Below are 16,397 nucleotides of genomic sequence, written 5' to 3' on the forward strand. Positions count from 1 at the left end.
GACACAATAGTTGGTGGTGTTGTGGATAGTGTTGGGGATTGTCAAAGATTGCAGAGAGACATTGATTGGATGCAGAACTGGGCTGAGATGTGGCAGATGGAATTCAACCCGGAGAAGTGTGAGGTGGTACACTTCGGAAGGACAAACTCCAAGGCAGAGTACAAAGTATATGGCAATTTAGTTGGTAGTGTAGAGGAGCAGAGGGATCTGGGGCTACACGTCCACAGATTCCTGAAAGTTGCCTCACAGGTAGAGAGGGTAGTTAAGAAAGCTTATGGAGTGTTAGCTTTCATAAGTGGAGGGACAGAGTTTAAGGGTCGTGAGGTAATGATGCAGCCCGATAAAACTCTGGTTAGGCCACACTTGGAGTACTGTGTCCAGTTCAGGTCGCCTCACCATAGGAAGGATGTGGAAGCATTGGAAAGGGTACAGAGGAGATTTTCTAGGATGCTGCCTGGTTTAGAGAGTATGCATAATGATCAGAGATTAAGGGAGCTAGGGCTTTACTCTCTGGAGAGAAGGAGGATGACAGGAGACATGATAGAGTTATACAAGATATTAAGAGGAATAGATAGAGTGGACAGCCAGCGTCTCTTCCTCAGACCACCACTGCTCATACAAGAGGACATGGCTTTCAGGTAATGGGAGGAAAATTCAAGGTGGACATTAGAGGAAGGTTTTTTACTCAGAGTGGTTGGTGCGTGGAATGCACTGCCTGAGTCAGTGGTGGAGGCAGAAACACTAGTGAAGTTTACGAGTCGACTAGACAGGGATATCAAGGAATTTAAGGTGAAGGGTTATATGGGAGGCAGGGCTTAAGGGTCGGCACAACCTTGTGGGCCGAATAGCCTGTACTGTGCTTTATTGTTCTATGTTCTATGTTCTGTTACCGAACCTTTCCCACACAAATGAGAAAATTTAGCTCTCTTCTGGTCGGCTGGCACATCATCTGTAGCTATGACCATTTTATATGTCTCTGCCAGCATTCACGCAGTTTCAATACTGGCGTCCCAAATGCTTCCAGCGAATATGTTGTCAGGCCCTGGAGATTTATTTATCCATCTATACTCACTTCAAGAGAGCAAGCACATGTTCCGTAAACTGGATACAATCCATGACTTGACGAACGTTTCTACATTTCTATCGTTTCTATTTCTGTCTCCCAAGTACATGCACACCCAGATAAATCATTGAAGATCTCCCCCATTTTTTCCGCTCCATGCGTACATAAGCACGCTGATCTTCAGAAGTTCGTTTGTCCAGTTAATGTGGCAGTCGGGAAACGACAGGTTTCTCAAATAAATATACTGCCACCAAATAGTTTGTTACTCGTGGAAATGTGCTCATTACAGTAGTTGTTTATAATAATGATTTCTGGAATGAAAAGCTTAATGTATGTGAAGCATTTGCTGTCCCTGGGCCTGTTCTCAAATGGATGATGGGGCACGCTAGCAGAGGGAAACTCATTGAAACGTAACAAATACTGATGACTCCATAGAGTGGACGGATAAAGATGTTTTCATCAGGAGAGGTGTCTTGGAACAGGGAAAAAAACCTCACAAACCACTGGGATGTATCTACAAGCCTTCTCCTCCACCATTCTATCCAGTAGTAGGGTCAGAATGTTGCCTGTATTGTCAACTGTACTTTTACGTTATTCAAAGCTACAACAATTTGTCAGAATTTTTAATCGCTTAACTAAGCAAAGAAGGAAACTTCATGAATATCACCACAATGTGTTGTGTAATGCATTTTGTAAATAACAGATAACCGACTTTTGAAGCAGACTGACCGTATTTAATGACCAGCCTCAGCACTGCTGCAAGTGTTGTGGAGAAGGAGCTAACAGCAGATTTACTGGACACTGGTATTTTATTTTCAACATTACAACATTGCTGAGTGTTCAGTATTCATTGTGGTCATAAGGAAACTCAAAACATGTGAGGTTCAGACTGTTACTTCCTTTTTCATTTGCTTCTGGTGGGCCTCGTGCTCAGTTAGTAGGGTTCAAGGAGAACTTCAAGGAGGGTTGAACATTTTATCGCACTGTAAACACTGTGAAGACACAGTAGCCTCAGAAACAGGTGTGGATTCCAGGATGCTTTGAGCATTTACTGTATGGAATATATGATGCCTGTGTTGGAATGAAGAGATGAGTAATGAATGTTGGGATTGCATTTGTGGAAATCATTTTAGGCTGTCACAAACATCTTGCAATCAGTCAATATTTATGCATCGATAGAAAAGGCAAATATGCTTCCTCCACTCAACAATAAAATAATCAACAAGTGTTTTCAGTTTACCTATTGAAATGTATCCGCGTCCGCGCCGTGACACAAGGCCCGGAATTCAACCCCGATCCCCGTCCAGACAAAGCTTCCACTGGTTACTATCCCGTCATGGGTTGGTTCAGGAGTTTTAGTTTGTGAACTGGGAATAGCTGAGACGCCGAATTACGTCAGCGGCAGCAAAGAGTCCTGGGCCAAGGTTATAATCCTGGGATGGGGAATCCAGGGATATAGTATTTGTAGTGTTTGGCGTTCGTCTGAGCTTATTGCTACTACAGAAGGCACTGGACGTTCCTCTTTCCCCAATAAAGCAAACGTTTCGGACAGATGGGCATGGGTCGCGGGGAATTCTACGTCAGACGTGCGACGATCTGCGAATCTCTTGGCATGGCTTGGGACCCCGTCAGGTCGGGTCCAGGTTTTGACCCATATAAAATGGACCTGTCGATCAAGCTGCCCGGGCGTATGAAGTGATGAGTTAGTATTAATGTTCTGTGCTCAGCTGTTTAGTTCTGGAGTTCCTTTGGAAGCAAAGAACAGGACGAGTTACCTCTCCTTCCCTCGCAGTGAGACGCTGTGAGTTAATGGGCTGCTCCGTGTTTGCAGCAGTAAGCATGGACCGGGGTTTAGTGTTCAATCCGTGTTTGGAAAGTCCCTCTCACTGTCCCCTGTCTCTCAGCTAGTGGGAGTCAAATAGAAACTCCAGAAGGAGAAGCTAAAGACAGAGGTATCAATATTACAGAAGTACCAGCATTACAGTGGTGTACAGGGAATTACCGAGGCAGGAGAGGGGAATTGGCCAGAATTGATTGGAAACGATCACTCGCAGGGATGGTAACAGAGCAGCAATTTGTGGGAAGCTGGAGGATTGGTCAGGTTGTAAAAACAAACAGAAAACAAAAGGCAACAATAAGTCATTAAGAAGGTAAAGGTGAACTACCAAAGAAAACGAACCTATAATAGTAAAGATGTTACTGAACGTTTCTTCAGATACATAAAGTGTAAAAGAGAAGCACGACGGGATATCGGAACGCTGGGAAACGACACTGGAGAGGTAGTAAATGGGGACAAGGAATGGCGGCCGAACTGAATAAGCATTTTTCACCAGCCTTCATGGAGGAAGACAGTATATTGGAAGTTCCAGGTGTCGGGGGCATTAAATGTGTGAAGTTAACATAACTAGAGAGAGGTTTCCTGGGAAACTCAAAGGTCTGAATTTAGATATGTCACCTGGACGAGGTGGCGTGTACCCCAGAATTTTAAAAGTGGTGGCTGAAGAGATGGTGAGACATCAATAAAGTTCTTTCAAGGATCACTAGCTTCTGTAATGGTTCTAGGAGACTGGAAAATTGCAAATGTTACTTCACTCTTCAGGAAAGGAATGGGAACGAAGAGAACCCATCTGTCCGTTTGTCTGACCTCAGTGTTTAGGAAGGTATAGGAGCCGGTGATGAAGGATGTCGTCTCAGGGTATTTGGAGACCCGTCATAAAATAGGCCGCAGTGGACATGATTCCTCAAGGGAAAATCATGCCTGACAAATCTGATGGAGTTCTTTGAAGAAATAATAAGCCTGATAGACAAAGGAGAATCGGTTGATGCTGTGTGTTTGGATCTTCAGAAAGTCTTTGTTACGCTGCCACACATAAGGTTGTTTAACAAGCTACGAGATCATAGTATTACAAGAAAGATTCTGACATGGATAAAGCAGTTGTTGATTGGAAAGGAGCAAAGCCTGGGAATAAAATAATCATTTTCTGGATTGCTCCCAGTGACTAGTGATACTCCACAGGTGTCTGTTTTGGGACCGATTCTTTGACGTCATATGTTAATGATTTGGACAATGGAATCGATGGCTTTGTTGCAATGTTTGCAGATAGTATGAACATAGGGGGAGGGGCATGAGGTTTCGAGGAATTAGAAAGGCTACAGAAGGACATTGACAGATTAGGAAAATGGGCAAAGAAATGGAATACAGTTTGGAGAAGTGTATAGTCGTGCACTTCGGTAGACGAAATGAAAGTCTTAAGTTATTTTCTAAATGCAAAAGAAAACTGTGGTGCCAATGGACTTGGGGATCCTTGTGCAGGATTCCCTAAAGGTTAATTTGCAGGTTGAGTCTGTGATGAGGAAGGCAAATGTGATGTTCGCATTCATCCCAAGAGGAATAGAATATAAAAGCAAGGATGTAATGTTGAAACTTTATGAAGCACTTGGAGTGTTCTGAGCAGGTTCAGGGCTCTTAACTTCGAAAGGAATGTGCTGAAACTGTAGAGGGTTCAAAGGTTGTTCACGGAAATGATTCGCCGATTGAATGGCTTGTCATATGAACAGAGCTTTAGGGCTCTGAGCCTGTATTCACTGCAATTCAGGAAAATGAGGAGTGACTTTACTAAAACCTATCGAATGGTGAAAAGACTTGATAGAGTGGATGTGGAGATGATGGTTCCTCCGGTGGGATCGTCTACAAGCAAATGATCCTACATCAGAATAGAGGGGTGCCCTATTAGAAAGTGGTGAGCAGGAATTTATTTTGCGAGTGAATATGGCCAAATCATACAAAAACTTACAGAAGGTTCAGAGAGCTAGGTAATGTTAGTCATCGAGAAGATTAGAGGACTAACAGGAAGGAACTTAGAAGAGCCAGGAGGAGCCATTCGAGGGCCTTGACGGGCAGGATTAAGGAAAGACCCAGGGCATTCTACAAGCATGTGAAGAACAAGAGGATAACACTTGAGAGAATAGGACCAATCAAGTGTGACAGTGGAAATGCGTGTATGGAACCGGACGAGATAGCAGAGGTACTTAATGAATACTTTTCTTCAGTATTCACCGCGTATAATGATCTTGGCGATGGCAAGGGTGATCGCACTGGTCGGAAAAGCTTGAGAATGTAGATATTAAGAAAGGGGATGTGCTGGAACTTTTACAAAGTATCAAGATGGATAAGTCACCGGGACCGGGCTGGATGTACCCCAGGTTCCTGTGGGAAGCGGGGGAGGAGATTGCTGAGCCTCTGGCAATGATCTTTGCATCATCAATGAGGACGGGAGAGGTTCCGGAGGATTGTAGGGTTACAGATGTTGTTCCCTTTTCAAGGATAGCTCGGGAAATTATAAGCTAGTGAGTCTGACTTCAGTGGTTGGCATGTTGATGGAGAGGATCCTGAGAGGCAGTATTTATGAACATTTGGAGAGGTAAAATATGATTAGGAATAGTCAGCATGGCTTTGTCAAAAGCAGGTTGTGCCTTACGCGCCTGATTGAGTTTCTTTGAGAATGTGACTAAACATATTGACTAAAATAGAGCCGCAGATGTAGTATGTATGGATTTTAGCAAAACATTTGATAAGGTACCCATGCAAGGCGTAACGAGAAAGTAAGATGGCATGGGATCCAAGGAGACATTGCTTTGTGGATCCAGAAGTGGCTTGCCCACAGGAGGCAAAGAGTGGTTGTAGACGGGTCATATTCTACATGGAGGCCGGTGACAGTGGTGTGCCTCAGGGATCTGTTCTGGGACACCTACTCTTTGTGATTTTTATAAATGACCTTGGTGAGGAATTAGAGGGAAAGATTAGCAAATGTGCTGATGTCACAAAGTTTGGGTGTGTTATGGATAGTGTGGAGAGCTGTCAGAGGTTACAACGGGATTTGGATAGGATGCAAAACTGGGCTGAGAACTGGCAGATGGAGTTCAACCCAGATAAGTGCGAGGTGTTTCATTTTAGTAGGTCAAATATGATGGCAGAATTTAGCATTAATAGTAAGACTCTTGGCAGTGTGCTAGATCAGCGGGATCTTGGGATCCGAGTCCATAGGACACTCAAAGCTGCTACGCAGGTTGACTCTGTGGTTCAGAAGGCGTACGGTGTATTGGCCTTCATTAATCGTGGAATTGAATTTAGGAGCCGACAGCTAATGTTGCAGCTATATAGGACCCAGGTCCGACCCACATGGAGTACTGTGCTAAATTCTGATCGCGTCACTATTGGAAGGACGTGGAAACCACGGAAAGGGTGTAGAGGAGATTTGCAAGGATGATGCTTGGATTGGGGAGCATGCCTTATGAGAATAGCTCGAGTGAACTCGGCCTTTTCTCCTTGGAGCGATGGAGGACGAGAGGTGCCCTGATAGACGTGTACAAGATAAAGAGAGGCCTTGATCGTGTGGATGGTCAGAGGCTTTTCCCCAGGGCTGAAACGGCCAGAACGAGAGAACATAGTTTTCAGGTGCTTGGAAGTGGGTACAGAAGAGATGTCAGGGGTAAGTTTTTTGCGCAGAGTGGTGAGTGCGTGGGATGGGCTGCCGGCAGCGGTGGTGGACGCGGAAACGATACGGCTATTTAAGAGACTCCTGCAGGGGGGCATGGAGCTTAGGAATATAGAGGACTTTTGGTAAAGCCTAGGTCGTTCGAAGGTACATGTTGGGCACAGCTTCGTGGGCCGAAGGGCCTGTATTGTGCTGTAACTTTTCTATTTTTCTATGTTTCTATGTGTTGCCTCATCAGGACTTCATAAATTCTCAACAGCACATCCTTCCTTTTATATTACAATCCTCTTGAATTGATTGCAAATATCGCATTTGCCTTCTTCACGGCCGGCTCGGACTGTAAATGAACCTGCAGGAAAACTACACAAGCACTCCCACGTCTCTTCGCACCTTTTTAAAAAAATTACTTTCGGCCCAGCTTGTCCATTATTATTTCAGAGAAATTGCAGGGCAGGTAGACATGTGGTTCAAGTTATATTGTGAGGTTAAAGTCCTCCTTATCTTGCTGGCCACCGTTCATTTTGCTTATAACAACAGAATGGAAACCGTCCTTAAGCCTGGTTGCAGTGTTTTCCATTTTGTTAAACTCCTACCCAAGTGGGATGTCAGACTGTCCCGGGTTGTGAGGTTATGTTGTGCCTGCTTTACCAGTCACACAGGAATTGCAGGCACAGTCCATGGTGGACTGTTTCACTACGGGATATCTTACTATCTTCCCTTTCAGTTAGTCCTGACGAAGGGTCTCGGCCCGAAACGTCAACAGTGCTTCTCCTTATAGATGCTGCCCGGCCTGCTGTGTTCCACCAGCATTTTGTGTGTGTTGTTTGAATTTCCAGCATCTGCAGATTTCCTTGTGTTTGCATTTTAATTCTGATTCCCATTCAGAGATCTCGATCAATGGCATCCTCTTGTGCCGAGATGAGACCGTCCTCAGGGTGGAGGAGCAACACCTTATATTCCATCTGGGTAGCCTGCAACCTGATTGTATGAATATTGAATTCTCCTTCCAGTAAACAAATCCACCCCCCACACCAAACAACTTCTCTATTCCCCAGTCTGAACGTTCATTTCTGCTCACCAGCCTGTTATTGCTCCCAGGTCCCCTCCTTCCCTTTCTCCCATTGACAACTCTCCGATTCTTTCATCTTCAGCCCTTGACCACCTATCACCTTCCAGCTCGCCTCTTACCCTCACTTACCTTTTTATTCAGATATCTTCCCCCTCCCGCATCAGTAATGAAGAAGGCTCTTTGCCCAAAATGACGAACGGTCTACTCTTTTCCACGGATACTGCCTGTTGTGCTGAATTCCTTCAACATTTTTCGTGTATTGCTTTGGATTTCCAGCGTTTGCAAGCTTTCTTGTGTTTAAGTGTGGTAATTACCGTAACAATTATTTGGGTTTTGTTGAGATTGTACCTGGAATATGGCGTAAAATCCCGCTCTCCATACTAACACGGGTTATACAGACCAAAGAACAAACTGCCGGAGGGTCGGGCTGAGTGACAATTATTTGTGTTTTGTTGTGATTGTACCTGGAATATGGTGTAAAATCCCGCTCTCCATACTAACACGGGTTATACAGACCAAAGGACAAACTGCCGGAGGAACCATGGACGTCCAGTGTAGTTTCTCCTTTGGCTCCTCCCACTTTCGCCAAACCAAGGGTGTAGCCATGGGCACCGGCATGGGTTCCAGTTATGCCTGCCTTTTTGTTGGCTTTGTGGAACAGTCCATGTTCCAAGCCTATACGGGTTTCCGTGTCCCTCTTTTCCTTCGCTACTTCGACGACTGCATTGGGTCTGCCTCCTGCACGCATGCTGAGCTCGTTGACTTCATTAACTTTGCCTCCAACTTTCACCCTACCCTCAAATTTACCTGGTCCATTTCCGACACCTCCCTCCCCTTTCTTGATCTTTCTGTCTCCATCTCTGGAGACGACTTATCTGCTGATATCTACTATAGGCCTACAGACTCTCACAGCTACCTGGACTGTTCCTCTTCCCACCCTGTCTCTTGCAAAAATGCTATCTCCTTCTCACAATTCTTCCGTCTCCGCCGCAACTGCTCTCAGGATGAGGCTTTTCATTCCAGGACGAAGGAGATGTCTTCGTTTTTTAAACAAAAAGGTTTCCTTTCTTCCACCATCAACTCTGCTCTCAAACGCATCTCTCCCATTTCCCGCACATCAGCCCTCACCCCATCCACCCGCCACCCCACTCGGGATAGGGTTCCCCTCGTCCTCACCTACCACGCCACCAGCCTCCAAGTCCAACGTATAATTCTTCGTAACTTCCGCCACCTCCAACGGGATCCCACTACCAAGCACATCTTTCCTCCCCCCCCCCACCCACTTTCTACTTTTCGCAGGGATTGCTCCCTACGCGACTCCCTTGTCCATTCGTACCCTCATCCCTTCCCGCCGATCTCCCTCCTGGCATTTATCCTTAGAAACGGAACAAGTGCTACACCTGCCCTTACACTTCCTCCCTCACCACCATTCAGGGCCCCAGATAGTCCTTCCAGGTGAGGCGACACTTCACCTGTGCGTCGGCTGGTGTGGTATACTGCGTCCGGTGCTCCCGGTGTGGCCTTTTATATATTGGTGAGACCCGACGCAGACTGGGAGACCATTTCGCTGAACACCTGCGCTCGGTCTGCCAGAGAAAGCAGGATCTCCCAGTGGCCACACATTTTAATTCCACGTCCCATTCCCATTCTGATATGTCTATCCATGGCCTCCTCTACTGTCAAAATGACGCCACACTCAGGTTGGAGGAACAACACCTTATATACAGGCTGGGTAGCCTCCAATCTGATGGCATGAGCATTGACTTCTCTAACTTCCGTTAATGCCCCTCCTCCCCTTCTTACCCCATCCCTGACATATTTAGTTGTTTGCCTGTTCTCCATCTCCCTCTGGTGTCCCCCCCCCCCCTTCTTTCTCCCTAGGCCTCCCGAAACCATGATCCTTTCCCTTCTCCAGCTCGGTATCACTTTCACCAATCACCTTTCCAGTTCATAGCTTCATCCCACCCCCTCCGGTCTTCTCCTATCATTTCGCAGTTCCCCCTCCCCTCGCTACTTTTAAATCTCTTACTATCTTTCCTTTCAGTTAGTCCTGACGAAGGGTCTCGGCCCGAAACGTCGACAGTGCTTCTCCTTATAGATGCTGTCTGGCCTGTTGTGTTCCACCAGCATTTTGTGTGTGCTGTTTGAATTTCCAGCATCTGCAGATTTCCTCGTGTTTCCGCAACATGAAAGCCAGGACATCAACAGGATCCGGGACAGCTTCTTCCACCAGGCTATGAGAATGATTAATTCATGCTGACAAAATCGTATTTTATGTTCTATTGTTGAACATACTATTTATTATAAAGTACTATAAATTGCACGTTGCATATTTAGACGGAAACGTAAAGATTTTTACTCATGTATATGAAGGATGTAAGTGTAACTATCTTGGTCAACCATTGTCCAGCCTGTATCCCACCACCTCAAAGATATATATATACACCATCTTGGTCAACATCTGTCCAGCCTGTATCCCATCAACGATTATATATCAACAATCTCTCTTCTGCCGTTGTCTTCATTATGACGTATTTTTGACTCACTGAGTTGATACTGAAATCGGTGTTTGTTACCTAGAACTACCGGAGGGTTTATTGAATACAGCACGTAGTAAGTTAAAGACAGCCATTGCGAATTTAGCTTCAAAGTTAAAATGTCTGCTGTATTAATCGTTGTCGGAAGGAGGGTTGGAAGCAGAGAATACAGATTGATAGTGGGGTGGGATGGATGTTGTGAGCATTGACTGCATTATCCTTGTATTGGATTGAAGAGAAAACTAATGAATATTGGTATTACATTTGTGCTAATTTGTTCTGACCGTCACAGATATCGTGTAATCAGTTAATAGTTGTGCATCATTTAAAGTAAAAAGAGAAAATGGTGGAAATCTTCAGCAGATCGGGCAGCGTCTTGGACAGTCCCGGTTCAGATACTGGGTCTTCCACAGTTTCTCTTCCCACACATCCAATCTGATGTACCGAGTTTCCAACACAGGACTTTCAATTTTACATTTAAAATGTTTTATTCCTATTCGCCTGCAGGAAATGTGACGGGCAATTGTGCTGGGCAAGATCTCATTTAGCAATAGCATAATAATAAAATGTGTTCAGTTTATCTGGTGGAGACAATGGGTAACATTATACCCGCCTGCTGTTGCCCCGCGCCCAGGTTTTCCAGCCCGATCTCTGGCCCAGTCAGAGGTTCATCAGGTTCCCGTTCTGACACAGGTTGATGTCGGAGTGTTGGTGTTTGAAGTCTGAATGGCCGAGACACTGCAGCATATTACTGGCAACAAGGAGTCCTGGGCGAGTTGCTGCTTGAGCTGTAACCCTGGGAACCACTGGGCCTATGTAGCTGTCAGTATCGGGGATTTGACCCAGGTCAATACTTTCACAGATGGGGGCTGGATGTTCCTCCTTTCACAATGAATCAAAACCCTCGGGGTGCTGGGCATTGGCTATGGGGGAATTTCTGATTATACCACGCAGTGTGATATGCGGGGACGATTTGTGAGGATTCGGGGGTCGGTGAGTGGCAGATTCAGCTGTGTGACCCTGTGAGGTTAGGTCCTGAGATATCACAGTTTTAGATCCAAGTACAATGGACCCGGGGTTCAAGCTGCCCAGGTTTATGAGGTGTTGAGCCAGTATTTCTGTTCTGGGCTCAGATGTTTGTTTCGGGAGTTTCTTTGGAAGAAATGACTGCTATACCGAGGAGAGGATGAGTTACCATCCCATCCCTCACAGTGAAAGGCTGTGAGTAAACGGGCTGTACCGTGTTTGCAACAGTAGAAATAGACCGTGAGTTTGGTGTTCAAACTGTGTTTGGAAATCCCCCCTCATTGTCTCCTGTCTGTCAATCGTTGGAAATGAAGCTGATGTGTTCAGTACAACTGTGGCTCACGTGGTTCACAAGAGTAATCTCAGGAACGAGAGGGTTTCTGTACGAGGGTGATTGATAGGTCTGTGGCCTGTGGTGGAAGGAGATGAGTTATTAACTTCAAACTTTATGTATAATCACTCAAAGAGTTGATCTGAATGTGCATGTAACGAGAGCTGTATAACCCGTCTCCTTCTACCTTAGGCCATGAACTTATCAATCACTCTTACTGTCGACCAACTCTGGAGGTCCAAGTTGTCGAATTCTGCAAAGAAGGGATCCGTTTGCTCCACGACCGCTGGACTAAGCGTGTAAATGTAAGCGGGGACTATGTTGAAAAATAAACGTGCTGGGTTTTCTAAAATGGACTCCTTCTACCTTGGGCCACGAACGTATCAACCACCGCTCGTATGACAAGCATTTGATGGCTCTGAGCTTGTACTCTATTGAGTTCAGAAGTACAGAGGTGGACGGGATCTTATTTAAACCCACAGAATACTGAACAGCCTGGAGACAGTGGACACGTGGAGGATGTTTCCATCAGACGGAGAGTCTGGGGTCTGAGAGGACAGCCTCGGAATAATCAAGCTTCCCTTTAAAACTGAGAGAAACTTCTCCAGCCAAAGAGTGGTCGATCTGTGGAGTTTGTTGCAACAGATGGTGATTGGGGCTGTCACTGGATATATTTCCCGCAGAGGCTAATATATTATTGGTCGCTAACTATTGTCATTTTTTGTTAGCCAGAACTATCAGATGATTATTGAATACAGCATGTTAAAAGCAGACTTTACAATTTTAGATTCTTCATTTCAAAATGGCTGCAGTGTTAACCTTTTTCAAAATTATACTCACAGCATACGATGTTGAGTTTGTTATTTCCCTTTTCGGTTATTTTCGGTGAGCCACTTCCTCCGTTTCCAGGGTAACGGCCCAGCAGAGCTGCAAGAAGTGTTGCACATTTTTTTTATCGCTCTGTGGTCACCGCCTCTCAGCGTAGAGACAGTGGCCTCGGGAGCAAATGTAACAGAATAATAGTGGGAGGAAAGGATGCTGTGAGCATTGGCTGTATGGAATGAACTGAGAACATAGAACCAGAGAAACATAGAGAACCCATAGCATAATACACAGGCTCTTCGTCCAACAGTGCTCTCCCAAACATGAACATACTTTAGAAATTTCCTAGGGTTACCCGTCAGCCCTCTTCTTTTTATCTCCATGTACCTATCCAAAAGTCTCTTAAAAGGCCCTGTTGTATCCGCCTCCACCACCGTCGCCGGCAGCCCATTCCACGCACTCACCACTCTCTGCGTAAAAAAACTTACCCCTGACATTGCCTCTGTAACTTCTCCCAAGCATCTTAAACTGTGCCCTCTCGTGTTAGCCATTTCAGCCCTGAGAAAAAGCCTTTGACTATCCACACGATCTATGCCTCTCATCATCTTATACACCTCTTATACAATTCCTTTTCGGGTGGGGATTGTATGTCGGACCGGGATGGGAATCGAACCCTTAACTCTGAGAACCGGGAGATGGAGCCATGGGGACGGGGAAGATACAGAGGGAAACATTAAAAATGTAGCTGGTGTAAATATGGAATAATGTGGGGAATGCGGCAGGTAGGTCGGGCAGCGTGTGAGGGGCGAGGAGCAGAGTCACCGGTTTCTCGCTCCCATTTCAAACGCAGATCTGCAGCCTCTGAGGTTTTCGCTTCCGAGGCCCCGCCCCCGCTCTCACAGTCTCCGGATGGGCGGGAGTTTTCTTTCGGTTCTCTGTTGAAGCTGATCGTCTGTGGGGAGCCGGCGGACGGATCTCGCTGCTCTCCGGACAAATTGATGAAGTTCACATCGGTCAGTATTGAGGCCGGTCACTGGGGTTGAACGCAACCGACAATTTCCCATCGGTGAGTACTGAAGTCGATCCCGGGGGCGGGAAAACTCATGTTGGGCAGAGAGTCCCGTTAACTTCCTCGAACTGGCGGCCTCGTCCCGCTTCCTGGATACAAACTGTCGTGGTCGGTCCGGGTTATGGGACCTTCACACCGAACCGCCTGAGATGAGCCGATGCTCAGCCCCTGGTGTTCTGGTCCCAGGAGCGGGATGAGGTGGTGATGCCGAGACTGAACCCATCCATTAAGATGTACCAGGTGAACTTTACCTCCGTCACCCGGCCCGGTATCGGATCCAAACTCCACCTGGATCGACGCCTGGGGTCGATAATTGTTTTACATATTTCCAGCACACTGGAAGCGGCCGTTCGGTAAAATAAACCATTCTCAATTATATATATATCAACCATCTTGTTCCACCTCTGTCCAGCCTGTATCCCACTACCTCAATGATATATATCAACCTTCTAGTTCAATCTCTGTCCTGCCTGTATGCCACCAACTCAATGATATATATATATCAACCTGCTTGCTCAATGATTGTCCAGCCTGTATCCCAATGCCGCAATGATATATTTCAGCAATCTCTCTTCTAAACTTTGCCTTCATTGTGAAGTTTAGTATTGCAGCTTTCCATTTATTTATTTATTTGTGTGCCTGTCTGTTTGTTTGTTTATTTATTTATTTAGTTAGTTAGTTAGTTAGTTAGTTAGTTAGTTAGTTAGTTAGTTATTTAGTTAGTTAGTTATTGTTCGCTAGGAATACCAGAGGTTTAGTTGGACACAACACGTGACAGGGTAAAAGCAACCATTTCAATTTTGGATTCACCGTTACAAAATGGCTGCAGTGTTAATCTTTGTCATAACGGAACTCACAGCATCTGATGTTGAGTTTGTTATTTCCTTTTTCGGTTATTTTCAGTGAGCCACTTCCTCTGTTTCCAGGGTAACGGCCCGTCAGAGCTGCAGCAAGTGTTGCAGTTTTTATCGCTCTGTGGTCACCGCCTCTCAGTGTAGAGACAGTGGCCTCGGGAGCAAATGTAACAGAGTGATAGTGGGGGGAAAGGATGCTGTGAGCATTGACTGTGTGAGATGTGTTACACCAGGGTCAGAATGAACTCAGAACTAACAGAGTGGTTGGGGTGGGGGTGGCATTTACAGTTCAGGGTGGCAATCTGTTACTATCTGTGCATTAAAATGAAGAGGGAGTAAATACTACAGTTGCAGGAAATTTAAAGTAAGGAAGGGAAAATACTGGAGACGCTCAGCAGATCGGCAGCATCTTGGACAGTCTCAGCTCTGGAACTGGGTCTTCCACCATTTCTCCTTTCAGAGACGTAGTCTGATGTACTGAGCTCCCAGCATTTTCTACTTTATAATTTTACATTTTGTTCCTGCTGCACTGCAGGAAACATGGCAGCCCGCTCTGCTGTGCAAGATCCCACACAGCGATGACATAGAGATCAAATGTGCTCGGTTTAGCTGCTGGGGTCAGGCTGAAGTGTATCCGCATCCTCTATACAGACCGGGGAACCAGCCTGAGCACCGGCCCCGGCAGAGGGTCATTAGGTTCCAATTCCACCTTAGTTTGTGAATCGGAAATGGCAGGAACCCCACGGCAAATTGCCGGCACCAAGGCGTCTTTGTATGGGTGATAATATTGGGCTGGTGACTCTGATGATATGGAATTGGCAGTATACGGGCTACAGTCCAGGTTGGTAATTCTGCAGCTGGGATCGGAATTTTCTCAGTCTGCAGTGAAGCTGAAATCCCGGGCGGTTGGGCATTGGTTATGGGGAAATCACAGTCAATACTGTCCAATAGGATATCATATCTGTCAAGTATTTTGGAGATTATTTAAGAATGAACTAGGGCGTTAGGTGAAGTTGGGCAGTGACGTTGTTCATCTGAACTTTGGTAAAGTCTGTAACAAGATCCTGCATGGCAGCTGATCGGGGAGGTTCGGTCACGTGGGATTCACAGGGGGCTGGCGAGGTGGATTCACACCGGGCTAGAGAACAAGAAGGAGAGGGGGATGAATGTAGATGGTTCTAACGAATGGAGGCCTGTGACGAGTGGGATGTGAGTGTCAGTGTTGAGATCTCTGTAATTTACTATTCATGCCCTTGATTTGTATATGAATGTACATGGCTACAGAGAAAATGTAGTGTAGTTTTTTTGGGGGGGTTTGATTTACTTTTCAGCTGGTTTGGCACACTATTGTGTTCCTGTGATGTACTGTTCCATGTTCTGTTCTATCTTCAGCATCTAGAGTTTCTCTTTGACTTCCACTGGCAGATAGACAGGTGAGAGTGAGGGGGAATTTCCAAATGTGAATTCAGTTCTGAAACCCCGGTCTATTTCTACCGGTGCAAACACAAAACAGGGTATTTAAACACAGCCTCTCCCTGTGAGAGATGGAGTGGGAACTCATTCTCTGCTTTGCTTCCAAAGGAACTTCAGAACCAAACATCTGAGCACAGAACAGAAATACTCGCTCAACATCTCATAAACGCGGACAATTTGATTCCCCGATTCATTTTATCTGGGTCAAGACATGTGTGGTATCCCAGGATGCAACCTCAGAGGGTCACAGCCCGCACCCAGAGCCTCGCACATCTTTTCCACATCTCACACTGAGAGATTCACGCTACCAAGATCCAGCCCCCGGAGACGTCTGCTTCATTGCGGAAGGAGGAACATCCAGCCGCATCTGTAAAAGCACCAACGGAGACTGAAGCCCAAACACTGACAGTTCCATATTCCTGGAGCCCCCATCCCAAGATTGTATCTCAAGCACCAGCTCTCCCAGGGCTCTTTGTTGCCGGAATAATCCGAGGAATGATAAGCATTATGCATGTGGAGCATTTGATGGCCCTGGGCCTGTGTTCAGTGGAGTTCAAATGGTTGGCGGGTTAGGACAGGGGTGATTATTTACACCGACTGAATGGCAGGAAGTTTGGTTGCAGTGAGAATGGAGAGGGTGTCTTGATTAGACGGAGAG

Source organism: Hemitrygon akajei, unplaced genomic scaffold (assembly GCF_048418815.1).
Source record: "Hemitrygon akajei unplaced genomic scaffold, sHemAka1.3 Scf000078, whole genome shotgun sequence".
In the NCBI taxonomy this organism is placed as follows: Eukaryota; Metazoa; Chordata; class Chondrichthyes; order Myliobatiformes; family Dasyatidae; genus Hemitrygon; species Hemitrygon akajei.